The following is a 14,149-nucleotide window of genomic DNA, read 5'->3' on the forward strand; positions in this document are numbered from 1 at the left end:
TACTTTAAAAGGGAATTAAAAGCGATGCAGAGGTTTGCACTACACTGCATTAGGCAAGGATATTCAAGAAGAAAGTTGCCTGGGTGGTTTCTAGCCTGAATGCACGGTTCTGAACCTGCAATGATTCACTTGCTCAAGACAGAATCCATTTCCCTGCTAATTGTTTAACGCATTGGCCATGTGCCTTTTTTCCCTTTTGGGTAAAATAATAAGACTTTATTTAGAGGATGAGGAGGGGCATGGGTTAGTAAGGTAGTTAGAGATATTTGGAAATGAGTATATAAGTGAAAAATAGAAATTGATAAAGTTGTTTGAAGCACTTAAGTTTGGGGTGATTTTTTTTTTTTTAGAATAGCTGAAAACAATGAAACTAAAAATATTTATTAAGTACCTACTATGTGCTAAACACTGTCCTAGGCACTGAGTTGATAATGGAAAACAAAGCACAAGAGTCATGCCCTCATGATATCATATTCTAGTTGGGGATGCAGGAAAAAAACAACTAAATAAATACTTTCAGTAATTTCTCATTCTAAAAGTTCAGTAGAGGAAATAAACAGGGGGTCATGATGGAGGCTAACTTGAGGTCAGGGAAGGTTCCTCTGGGGGTGCTATTTGAGCTGTGACCTGAAGAATGAGCCAGCACGGGCAAAGCCAGAGGCATGAGTGGCATAGGTGAATCTGAAATTTGTGCCGAAAGCCCTGAGCATGCAAAACTGTTAGAGTCAGAAGGGAGTCCAGTGGCTAGGACAGCCTGTTACATAACTCACTAGGAGCTTATCGATTCTCAGAAGCAGAATGGAATATGTAGGAAAACCAGGGCCAAAACAGAAAAATGGCTTGCCTCGTATCGCCCAACTCATTGGTAGCGAAGGCACAACAAGAATCCAAACTATCTAAATTGCAGATGAAGGACCTTGTTTCTGTTTGTCAAAATGGAACACTTTGAATACAGAGGGTAAATGCAGCAATTTCTTTCCAGTTGTGCCTGAAGAGGTTTTACTCGACATACTAGCTTTGGAGTAATTTGGGTTTCAAGATCAGATTCCAACTCTTACTAATCTTTCATCTTCAGTTTGGCTCAACTTTTCTGAGCCTCATCTATAAAAGAATGCCCACCTCATGGTTTTTTTGTGAGAGCTACATAAGGTAATCAGCTAGTGTTTAGACCAGTGCCTGATACAGAGCAAGCATGCAAAATATTAGCTCTCATTGCTATTAATATTATTGTTATTTTGTCAATGTTCCTTCTGCATCTATATTAATAGTCTCCATTATAGCAAGTTGTCCTGTACATCATTTTGCCTTTCATCTACCAATGTAGAAGGTGCTTCTTTGTAACTGTCTTATGTAAAAACATCTGCTCATTTATCACAGAACTAAATAAACATTAAGTAGTATATAGGTTTGGAGAAAATGAGAAATTTAAAAGCTATGATCAATAAATTGGGTCATGCTCCATGTTTGAATCCTGAATCTGTTATTAACTATGTGACACCAGGTAAGTTATTTAACCTCTTTGAGTCTCAGGAGTCATATCTGAACAATGGAATAACGGCCACAGCACTAAAAGGCTTGATGATGAGAAGGATTGGCTCCAGGACCGCCAGTTCTTAATGGCCTCAGCCTTCAAAGAACAATAATTCGAGGAGGTAAAAACAATGTGCAAACCATTTGAAGAGCTTTAGGGTAAATTAAGCATAGTAGGGATGCCATTCTCCCTCTCCCAGTTTCCCTAGGAAAGATCTCACAGAGATACTGGAGCTAGTTCTGAAGGAACTGTCAGGATAGACACGGGAAGTGCACCAGACAGCAAAGCCAGCGTGTGAAAAGGAATGGAAGTTTGCACCAGAATAACTTACTGGGGAAAGGTTAAGTAGTCTGGAACAGGTGTCTTGTACTTTGGAGTACCTGGCTAATGGATATTGAGAAGGAAGAAAAGGTCATAATTCTATCCTAAGGAATTTATGCTCATTATGTTCAAGATCTCCAAATTATTCTGCAGCAGTTTCTAGATCACTCTCCAAAAAGATTTTCAATCTTGACCAAATTATTTTTCTTCTCCTCCCAGTAGCTGAGATTGAAACAGAGACGTTGTGTCAAATGTTGACGCAATAGAGGACCTTGTGCATAAAGGATGTTAAATGCCAAAATTCTCTATGACATGGTTTCTGTACTGATCCAGAGTCCAGCTTTGGTCAGACTCTCTACCCCCATCAGTAAGTAATGTAGTGAGATTCAAATGCATTAAGCAATGTTTGATGAAAAAAATTTCATTCTGAGCAAATTCCATGAAAATACAATTGTATTTGTAATCAAAGCAGAAGGCACAATTATGCCTTTGAAAGGTAAACTGGAGGAAGTTTATCCTCAGGTGTAAAAGGAAGAGTTCATCAGGGTTACCAACATTACCAAGACATGCCAGAATAAAATAGGAGCAAACAGCCTCCCCTGCATGGGGAGCAGATGATAACTAGCACATCTGTATCATGACACAGGCGACCATTGGGCTGACATAACCAGGATCGGATCCACTTGCAACCCCCTTCTTGAATTTAATGATCTAATTTAAGGGCTGACAAACATTATGCTTTTCCACAGGGCTAGGAATGGCCCTCCCTTTCCCTCAACCAAAATAATTATTCCTCCAACTTTAAGCAATAGTAGTGAAAAGCACTTTTTGTTTCTCCAATCCTCCAGTCAAACCCCCAGGCTATGATTTTTTTTGTAAGGCATTGTTCATGCACAGTGGCATAGAATTTCATTTGCCAGGTTTCAAGTATTAAGAGCACAACACAAAATCTAAGCAATTTTAGACATGTGTCAATCTCAAATAAAAAAGGCTTTGTGCTGGCACAGGATGTCAATGCTTGAATTAAAGAGATGGAGAATTTCCCTGAGCGAGAGCTGTACATGCTGACATAATACATTGTTAAGGCTCCGTGTTACGATACAACCAATATGTTTTAATAATTTATTGGTATTTATTTAACACACAATACTGTCATACCAAATCTAAACCAAGAGGTGTAGGTTCCTCATTGCTTCGTGTGCATGGTTCTTGTCAGCATCCTTAGATGCTTCCCTCAAAAATTCGCCAAAAATATGTGGAATTATAGAAGAGTGCTCCCAAAACTTCATTAGGATTGCATTCTGACATCTTGGAGACCCTCAGCAGGCTACCGCAGAAAGGATTTAATTTGACTTTGTCTTCTTCCTTCTTTATCTATCAGTCTTTATCTCCCGATGAAATCACTGCTCTAAGAGTTAATCTCACTTGAACACTTACTCAAAATTTAGCCAGCTAAGAAAAGGAGCAGACCGATGTGAAATCCTACTGGATACAGAATCTAGGTTGAATTCTTCTGAACTGCCTTAATCACTAATTCATCTGCTTGAGGATTCACTCATCTTTATTTTACCATTATCTAATGAGGATAATAGAGACCCCCAAAATCTAAAGGTCGATCATTTGTTGTTGTTGTTTTTTAAGTGAGCATTGCATAATAGTTAAGTAATAGTGATGTCAACAATAACCTTAATTTTTCAGGTATCCCCCCCTGGTGATTTACATTTTAATTATACTTACCATAAGGACAAATTTACTCCACCGGAATTAAGCTTTGGTTTCAGTTTTTAAATTACAGGAGCAAGGAGAAGCTATCTTCATGTAAAAATAATCAGATTTTTTTTTCCTTCTGAAGAGCCTCAAATGGCAGAGATGAAGAGAGAATAAATACAGCTGATGAGATTTAGTGTGACATCAGTAATTCTCAAAGGGACTCCACACCATAGTATGTGCCAGTATGTATGCTCATTGCTTTTATGAAGGTGACAGGTCTGACCTGTCAGGTACTAGTAACACCCAGGACAGACTAGAAATGTCACAAACTACTAACAGTTACTAACCAAGATATAAAAGCATCTGTCTGAAAAGGGGTGGTTCTTGAAAACTGGCTGAAGTCTGTTTTGAAATTCCTACTTCTTTAATATGCCCATTCTCTCTCCTTATAGAACTAATAATTACTTTATAAAAATTTCAAAAATCTTAATGGCTTAAGATTTCATTTTAGTCAGGACTGTTTTGATGCAAGGTGACAGAAACCCAACTCAAATTAGCTTTAGCTTTAAAAAATGGGAGTGAGGTAGGAGTGGGGAGTGGATTTATTGGTTCATGGACCCAAAAAGTTCAGGGAATCAAGTCAGGCATCACTGGATCCACGGACTTTACTGACAGTGGGAAACCGGTTGTCTCTTTAGCTCCTCTTCCCTCTAATTGGCTTTATTCCCAGGGAGGGTATTTCTCCCCCAATCTGTAATCCCCAGAAGCATTAGGCGTACATAGTAGACATGTGAATCCAGGGGAATGAGAACCTCTTTTTCTGATGATTCCAGATGGTGTCCTGGGATTTACTCGGATGGATGTGTTTTGGGCCACACCCATCACTGTGCCAGGTGGTGCTTGACTAGTCATCACTCACAGGCTCTTTCCTGGAGCTGGGGAGCTGGAGATTAGCAGAGCTTAGTTCTCCCAAGTGCTATCATGAGAGGAAGGGGGCAGCAAAGCCAAAAGATGTCCACTAAAAATAAGTTCATTAAAAATCAGAAAAAGTGAGGTTATTTTAGCTCAGATGTCTCTTTGCCTGAATAATCTGTATCTCCTGTTCCATGTGTTTAATAATCACTGACTCATCAGTCACATGCATGGACACCTCCTCCATGAAGACTTTCTTGGTTCCCTCTGATAGAATTGAAATTGCCTGCACAGATGCCCTCCCATAACTTAGCATTTCTGCGGTACTAACAGTAGTAACTATCCCTTTGATAGTTCTTACCAGGTGCTAGCCACAGTTTTCATCTTTAACTCATTTAACCCTGATGATAAACCAATGAGGTAAGTACTGTATTTTACCATTTTAGAGGTAAGGAAATTGAAGAGCAGTGAGGTTAAGTAACTTCTGTGAAATCATAAAGCTGATAGGTACTATGTGTGAGAACTGAAATTTGAATCCAGTCACTTTAGCTTTGGAGTCCATGCTTTTTATTACCTCACCACACTGCATCAAGTGATAGTTCATTTTTTATTACTTCTTCTCATGTCTGTCTCTTTCTATGAGACCAGTGTTTCACAAATGCAGCACATGCATCTCTGGTAGGATTCATATTGACTTTAGATTTTTAAAACCAAGTCTTTAAAAGAAATCATAGGTATATATTTGTTTTCACTGGTATCTTCCATTTATGGCAGAGATATTTATCTTCTATTTTCGGAGGTGCTATGTACTATCCTTTAACTAAATATATTTAAATGAGAGAAGTGGATTTAAAATCTGTTGAGTATCATAATACATGTAACATGTAAATGTGCCAAAACTGTAGTAGTGTGGAAATGGCTGAAGTCTGAGACCCAGGTACTTGGAATGTAAGCTCTTTGAGGAAGACATTGTGTCGTTATGTTCTTGTTGGGAATGCTGGTACAGTGTCTAGCATATGCTAGATATGCTCACTAAACATTTGCTGAATCATTTTGTATTGATTCACCTTACTTGAAACATGAAATGCAGGACCAAAAGGTCTCAAATGAATTCAATGCATTGAGTTATATGAAATAGCAGGAATATCGATCCTCTCATCATTACTGAAATTCAGCCAAGCATAGTCATGGCAGCCAGACATCTGCCAGCTGTTATTTGGACAAAGTGCAATGAAAGTTGGGGTCTCAGTTCAACGCCAAGTCACTAGACAACATTATTTCTCATAAACAGCTTATGCCCATGATATATGTGTTTTCAAGGATGAGGAATTTTAAGGCCTATTGTTTGTAATATGCTTTTTAATAAATGACTAATTCCTCTTCCCTTTCTCAAAATAATTTCATGTAAAATTTACAATGGATAAGAGGGACAAGTACAAAAGCAGAAAATCTTTTCCATGTTAAAAGTTTTGATTTTAGGCCGTCAGTACTGAAAAGACAAAGGGATTATTCTTAAACCTCTCTAACAAATATGTCTCTTTTAGAACCATTTCCAAACCAAGGATGATGGATACATATGTGAACTTGGGAAGTTAATTAATTCCCATGTGCCTCCTTTATTTTTTCTGTAAAATATGGATTATTAATGGACTTGTTGAAAGGATGAAAAGAGTTAATTTATGTAAAGCCCTTAGTTTAGTATTGAGTAAGCATTCAGTAATAATAGGCTGTGGTATTACTACCATTGTTAACATTGTTTGAAATTCAAGTTTTCTTATGTATATTGGGAGATCGGAACCACCTACCATGAGATGTTGTTTAATGTTGGGCACTCTGGGACGTCCTTTCATTCAATCCTGTCTCAGGTCAGCTTACCTAAGAAGCAAACTCTGTGACTCAGATTATTGTGGAAGTTTATTAAGAAGTGGTCCTGGATTGAAGATCTGTGAGTAAAGGAAAGGAAGTAGGATTGGGCAGAGAGAGAATTTGGGCTGGTTTCAGTCAACCACAAACGCCTCAGAAACTCCCCCAGAAAGCTCTGAACTGAGATGGCCTTTGTCTATAGTTGGGGAAAGAGGGGCTGGCTTTTTATTCCCTTATCAAATAGTTCTTGGATTCAGGTGCTTCCTGAAAAAAGCATCTCTCTCCACCTACGGGCAATTCCCAGAGAAAGCTCAGAGTTGTATCAGATGGCACGCTTCAAAGCTGGTGAAATTAGACCTTCAATCTTGAAAGTGGGGTGGGGGCAGGATCTGAGGCATGCAGTGCAGTGTCCACTACATTCTACCCTTGGAATCAGTTGTATAATATAACATATATACTAAACAAAGAAAGAGAAAAATAACAGTATTCAATGCACTCTTCAACAAGTAGTTACAGGACAGATCCTAGAGTTTGTCATGGGCTACCATATGATCATTTCAGATTTTTCCTTCTAGCTGCTCCAGAATATAGGAGGCTAGAAGGAATAAATATTTTTTTTATCATCACGATTGACTTTTTTTCTCTTTTTTTGTGAAAAATAGTGTATATATAAAAAAGCAATACATTTCAAAGCACAGAACAACAATTATTTGTAGGACAGATTTCAAAGTTTGGTATGGGTTATAATTCCACAGTTTTAGGTTTTTACTTCTAGCTGATCTAAGACACTGGAGACTAAAAGAAATATCAATTTAATGATTCCACGGTCATACTTGTTTGTTAAACCCTACTTTCTCTGTAGTACTCTACCATCACCTTTGATCTTATTCCACTCTTTAGGAGTATTTTGGCTATGGTAGCTTTTTCATGTTGCAAGGGGCTGTCAATAATATGGGGTAGGGAGATGGAACTAGCTGATATTCTGGAGAGGCTGGGCCATCTAGGTTTCAGGACTTATCTGGTCCACAGACCCATCTGGAGGTTGTAGGTTTCCGTAGGGTTGTAAGTTACCCTAGTGCAGGGAACTTTTGTAGAATCTTATATATCGCCCTAGATGTTCTTTAAGATTAGCTGGAGTGGTTTGGGTCGGGGTTTGGCAAGTTATGCTAGGTAATAATGTATAAATGAAACTTGCATAAGAGCGATTTTCATAATAGCCTCCCGACTCTATTTGAACTGTCTTAGCCACTGATACTTTATTAGTTATACTTCTTTTCCCCCTTTTGGTCAGGATGGAATTGTTGATCCCATGGTGCCAAGGCCAAACTCAGCCCTGGGAGTCATCTCCCATGTTACCAGGGAGATTTTCACCCATGGGTGTCCCATGTAGCGGGGAGGACAATGATTTCACTTGCAGAGTTGGGCTTAGAATGAGTGAGGCCATATCTGAGCAACAAAAGAGATCCTTTAAAAGCAACTCTTGGGCATACTTATAGGTAGGCTAAGCTTTTCCACTACCTACATAAGTGTCACAAGAGTAAGCCTCAAGATCAAGGGCTTGTCAATTTCTGGAGCCTGCCCATGCTAAAAAAAGAAAAGAAAAAAAGAAAAGACCAAGGCTTGGCCTATTGATTTGGGTGTCTCTAATGGTTGACACAGTATCAGGGGTTTCTCCAGTGATAAATCTTAATAGTTTCACATATTTTCTCCCATCCCTCAAGCGACTTTGCCAATACTTCCTGATTATGTGCTTAATATATTTTAGTATATATCCAGGCATTACATTAAGCTATATAGGATTAAAGGCCTTCATTCTTATTCTGGGCTCCTGTGTTTCAATTGTTCAAATGAGCTATCCAGACAGGTTAAGTTAAATTATGTGCTACAGAAAGTTTAGGTTCTGGACAAAATAAACCAGTCTTCTTTTGGTCTCAAAAAGTAGGTACAGTTCTAAAATATAGACAATATCTTCCTTACTTCTGTATTCTGAATTACCTAATTCCAACTGATCAGCTTCATTTTTCATCTCTACATACCAGGTTATAGATGTATGAAACAGTCTCTCAAAATCCAGAAATGCTAATTACCACTCTGGACTGAATATGTCTGCTATAAGAGCTTACAATCTAGGCCCCTGTTTTCTTATAAGCATTTTCTAAAGGAGACCATGCAATAATTGTTCTTTCGTTTCTGGCTTATTTTGCCTCACCAAATGTCCCACAGATTCATTCACATTGTTGCAATTCTCAGGACTTCATTCCTTTTAGTAGCAGCACGATATTCAATCATATGTATACACCATCATTCACCAATCTACTTCTCAGTCGGTGCATCCTTCAACCACCTGCATTCATTAGGCATCAGATAAGTTTGTATAAGTTCTGGGAGAAGCAGCTCAAAAATTACTCTGCCTTGAAAAACTTGTAACAGGAAAGCTGGTGGGATGGATTCATTGCTACTGTGGCTGCTCATAAGGTCACGCTTTATCTTCATCTCCTGTCAATTCTTATATTTTCTCACTCTCTGCCAGCACCTCTGCCAGACTAGGAGGCTTACCTGCTGATATGATCCAGACCCTCATGTTTGAGAGATCGAATCCATGGTCACCATGACCTTCTCATCTGGAATGGTGACTCATCTTCTTACCCGTTGGTCTTGCATACAAGAAGCTCAAAGTGCCCTGTGGCACCCGTAGCTTAAAGTTCAAGGGATTCTTGCTGTGACCTCTGGTTGGATTGTCCATCAGTGGATTAAACACTGTATAAGTTCCCAGTTAGTATTTCTGGCTATGGGTAGGAAAGGCAAATTTATATCTGTGAAAATAAATTGTTACCCAGAGTAGAATGGCAGAAATGTAGCCAACTTATCACAAAATGGTTGATTGTTCTCTACAAGGAATGTTGCCATATCATATGTTGCCATAATTGCTCTCTGTTGTTGGCAGGCTGGGCATTCATCAGTGGCAATATGTATGGTAACCTTGGTAGGTGGAAGTCCACCAGTTGGGATTATGAATGATCTCTATCCCTGACACTATGGATACTTCTTCATGAGCTCATTGCGTCAGTAGTGGGGACCAATGATAGGCTGCTTGACATTAACGGGGAATTGTGTCCACTTAGTTATTTAATGCCTTTTTCATGAAGGATGCCCTCTGGTGGACTTTACTATCAATATAAAGACTTTTTTCCTTTGCGCCCATTTCCATAAATCCACATGGCCAGGAAATAATATGACTTAATCTTAATTATTGATGTAGTGGCCAGGAGGCAAGTAAGGATAGATGCTGGGGGAAGGGGAAGAGAATGTAGCAGAATTGAGCAGCACGAGAAATTGGACTGTACTTCAGTCACAACAAAGATCTCATTCAAACCCACAGGGAGCTCTTAAGGTGGGATGACCCTTCAGAGTTACCCAAATTGGGCATGAGGGTCTGGATTTTAGTTTTTCAATTGAATAGACAGTGGATTTAAGTTGTATTGAAAAGGGAGGGTGACTGTGAGCAAGATGGCTTCCAGGGGTGAACTGGTTAATGTTTAACAACTGATGGTCTAAAAAGGAGGGGGGGGACTTGATTTGTAGTGTTTGCTGATTTTCATGATGTAAACAAAGGGGTAGAAGACTACCGCCTGCTAGCCCACCACTTGTATCTGCAAATAAAATTTTGTGGAACACAATCATGTCCATTTGTTAACATATTGTCTATGGATGCTTTTTTGCTAGAATGGCAGAGTTGTGACAGACACTATTACAAAGAAGTTTTTCTATTTGACGACTTAAAAAAAAATTGTGTCCCCTGGTGAAAATAATTCCACAAAGTCCAATTTCGAGTTACCAATTGAACTTAGAGTTAAGAAGAGATGTGCTCAATTGGCTCCTACCAGACAGTATGAACGAGTTGTAGCACAGATAGGGTTAAAAACTGAGGCCGTCAGCTGAGAGCATTCCCAGCATCGGAGGGAAATCTGAAGGGAGTCTTGAAAGGATAAATCTGGGCAGCAGAGCAGCTGTGCCACTAAAATTCCTCATAGCCTTTCTGTGTGGAAGATAATCTCATCACCCCTGCTTTTTCAGATGAGAAAACTGAGACTGAAAGTGTTAAATCACTGGTCCTAAATCATAAAGTTGGTAAATAGTGAAGCTAAGGTTCAAATGCAGACCTTCTGTGCTCCATTGACATTCTGAGTCTACCTCATTCTATGCCTCCTACTTAGCTGACCAGCTTAATTTTGCCGTCTAATACCATTCCCTCATTTGTTCAACAACATTTGAGTGAGTGCCTTTTATGGATTAGACATTGAGATATAGCAAGAAGATGGAAGGGGTCCCTGACCTCAGTCAACGCCAGTGGATTTCTTGTATGTTACCTTACTTACATGTCTAAATCTGTCATTATCTCACACCTTAGCTCAAGTTCTAAATAACTCCAGTTTTTATTGACTTCTCTCTTTTCTGATTGAGTCCCCACTATATTAATAGCCATTATCATTACTATGGTATTACGGCCTCATGATCATTTCACACTAAGGTCCATTTTTCCAGCCAGTTATGGTGTGTTAAGGGTGGTAGAATTCAAAGGGACCAATAAATCACATCCATCTCCAATAAAACTCACAACCAACAGAGAAACTGACATTACACTCAGAGACATGAAAATCAAATTATTGTGATGGAATGGATTGAAGAGTTTAAACTGAACCTGCAATAGCAGATCATTCATTCAACTGATAATTACTGAGCACCAACTATTTGTTCTAGATCCTGAGAATACAAGGGAAAAAAGACAAAATCACTGCCTTCATGGAGCTTACATTCTAACGTAATCTCAACTGTCAATAACTCCTGAGTCTGTAGCATACAACCAACCTACGGTAGAAAAACGGGTCATCCGAGAAACTCATCCAGCTGTCTGAATGGAAAGACTACTTCACATCTGTCAAGCACCAATAGTGGAGATAAAGGTATAAGCTTATAAATCTGACCCTATGGGACAGTCTACACCTTCATCCAGTTACAAAAGCCACATGAAGGTGGATAAAGAAGATAATGCATCCATCCCAGTGACAAGCTAGTCTAGAAGAGAGGAGAGAGTCTAGGTCATGCTTATGGAAACCCTTCCCTCATTCTTACCAATTTAGACATGCTATAATTGAGGGCATGGAAAAATGTTCTAGAATCATTAGAATTATTTTTTCAAAGGAACAGAAACCAAAGAAAGGTTTGGTTACACGGAAAACCAAATAAAGGGAATAGGGATTTTTATTCTCTTTCAGAGGGCAGAAACAATATCTAATATTTAAATCAACTGCATTTCCAAAATGCAGGCAGGAATGAGTGGATACTCAGTAAATCTCATGGATTGCTTAATTCCAACATTCAGATTTACACTTTTGGCAAATTTTAGGACCAAAGGATCATCATAAAGTTCAAGCAAGCATCCCTCTCTTATGGGCGCAATCATAAGAATCTTGGGTTTCTCTTTTGATAATTATAGCATCAATAATATCAATAAATATTTTGAGGTGAAAGCATTGTACTTGGCTGGGTAGTACCTACTGTGTGCCTTGTTCGAATTACATGGTTTCTTTCTGGATGGAAAATGCTCTGTTTATAAAATGTCCTATTATCCCACTTCATGATGAATGAGCTGTGTTTATTTGTTTCTTTCCTGGCTGTCTTTATGAGATGATCTGAGGTTAATGGTTGAAATGCTCCCAAAATAATGGTTTCATGTAGACAAATATTTCATCTGAGCACTCTCTTTCAGGAAACTTGGGAGGAAAACAAATGAATATTTTTGAAGCATTTGAATCCATTCCTTTACTTTAGTAATGCAAAGCTTTCTGGGATATGTTAAAAATGTCTTTTTCAAGCTACCCACAAAGTCCACAAAGCTGCAACTGACATGTCAATTAGAATATTACACATATTTTATTCTGGAAAATCCTCAATAGGATGTAGAAGATGATTTCAGATGCCTGCATAAAATTAGCCATTTTACACATGAAATGGCTCCACAGAATCGTTATCTTTCATGAGCATGATATTCACCAGACCTGGCTTAAAAATTTTCCTTAAATTGATATCTTGTTTTGAAAGTAAGCAGATGTAATATTTGCCAATAATATTACAATTTGGATACTTTTGGAAAAAAATACGGCCTTGTGGGTAAAATATAGTACTTCCCTTTAGTGTCATGAACTTCTTTAGATGTTTAATTCAAAATTTCTCTAGGCTTACATGGGAATATCTTGCACTTTTGGTCAAGGTTCTCAGATAAATCATCACTCCTGAGTGACTCAGCCAGGATGAAGTCATTATTATTTTTCTCTTCTTGCATTTTGAAATTCTTCTAAGAACCTACTTTAGGTCCAGCTAAGTACAAAGGACTATTTATCACACATCTTTTTCCTGCAAGGATTTATAACCCCAGAAATATTTACAAATGCCAAAGACATTATTTGTCTTACAGCCAATATCACTTCGGAAGTAAATAGAGTCAACCCTGGACTTACAATGACAGAAGAAATCTAAAATCTAGGCATTTCTTTAAAATCCAGATTTTTTAGTTAAAAAAAAAGATTTGCTACACATCAATCCCTGACAAGGAATGGATAGTGAATTTGCCTTTCAAGGGCTGTATTTTTTTAAACGTTTAATTTCCATTTTCTTTCCTTTTCAGGGGGCAGTTTTTGTTCAGTCTTTATGAACTCAGCTCCTTCCATAGGCTTTGGAGGAGGTTGTGGGGCAGCACCCGTAGATCCGAATCGGGGTGGGGGTGTCCTATCCTTCTGAGCTTCGTGAGGTTGGTGTCCGTCCGCCTTGCTGTGAATGGCACAGCTCATGCAGTAATATCGGTTCACTTTACAGCGTAGGGAGCACAGAAGCATCGAAGACACTTGTTTCAGAAATGTCCGTGATGGCTGGGGCCTCTACTATGTTTCAAATGACAAACTTCATAGTAGCCTTATCCTTGGGCAAATAGTGTGCAGTTTGTAGAGCGAATAGGCTGCACATGGCTGGGGACTTTTCGGTTCCTTTTTTTCTCTGTCATCTTGAAAAAAATAAAACACCTGAGAGGTTTCAAGTGTTTCTGCTGAACTCCCAGCCTAAGAATTTATCCACCTGACTCTTGTAAACTTAACTTTACCTTCTTTTTCTAGACTTTGAGTAACACTGTCGAGGGGAAGGGTCCAAAATTGAATTAAAGAAAAAGAAAGACTCATCAATTGAGATTCCATTGGAAAAGTTTGCTATGAAAGATTCTTACTTGGCTCCTTGAACTCTATCTTGGTTCCTTTATTATTATTTAATCAATGTAGAATAAATTTGATTGTTTTTCAAAACAATGAGTAACTTTGTTCTTTTCAGATCAGAAAATATGAACAATAGAAAATAGAACATATCCACAATCCTACTGTATTAGTTAGGGTTTTCTAGAGAAACAGAACCAACAGGGAACACTCACAAATATAAAATTTATAAGTGTCTCACGTAACCGCAGGAATGCAGAGTCCAAAGTCCACAGGGCAGGCTGTGAAGCCAATGATTCCGATGGAGGGTCTGGATGAACTCCACAGGAGAGGCTCACCAGTCAAAGCAGGAAGAGAGCCTATCTCTTCTGAATCCTCCTTAAAAGGCTTCCAGTGATTAGATTGAGCATCACTAATTGTAGCAGACACTCCCCTTTGACTGATTACAAATGGAATCAGTTGTGGATGCAGCTGATGTGATCATGATTTAATTCTATGAAATGTCCTCATTGCAACAGACAGGCCAGCACTTGCCCAACCAGACAAACAGGTACAACCA

At 38.6% G+C, this 14,149-nt stretch overlaps 1 pseudogene; it reads right to left on the reverse strand.

Moving 5' to 3' along the window:
• Positions 1 to 12,929: 12,929 nt before the first annotated feature.
• LOC143683990 (small ribosomal subunit protein eS26 pseudogene) lies at positions 12,930 to 13,391 on the reverse strand (annotated as a pseudogene).
• Between the last annotated feature and the right edge of the window lie 758 nt (positions 13,392 to 14,149).

Source organism: Tamandua tetradactyla, chromosome 1 (assembly GCF_023851605.1).
Source record: "Tamandua tetradactyla isolate mTamTet1 chromosome 1, mTamTet1.pri, whole genome shotgun sequence".
Taxonomy (NCBI): domain Eukaryota; kingdom Metazoa; phylum Chordata; class Mammalia; order Pilosa; family Myrmecophagidae; genus Tamandua; species Tamandua tetradactyla.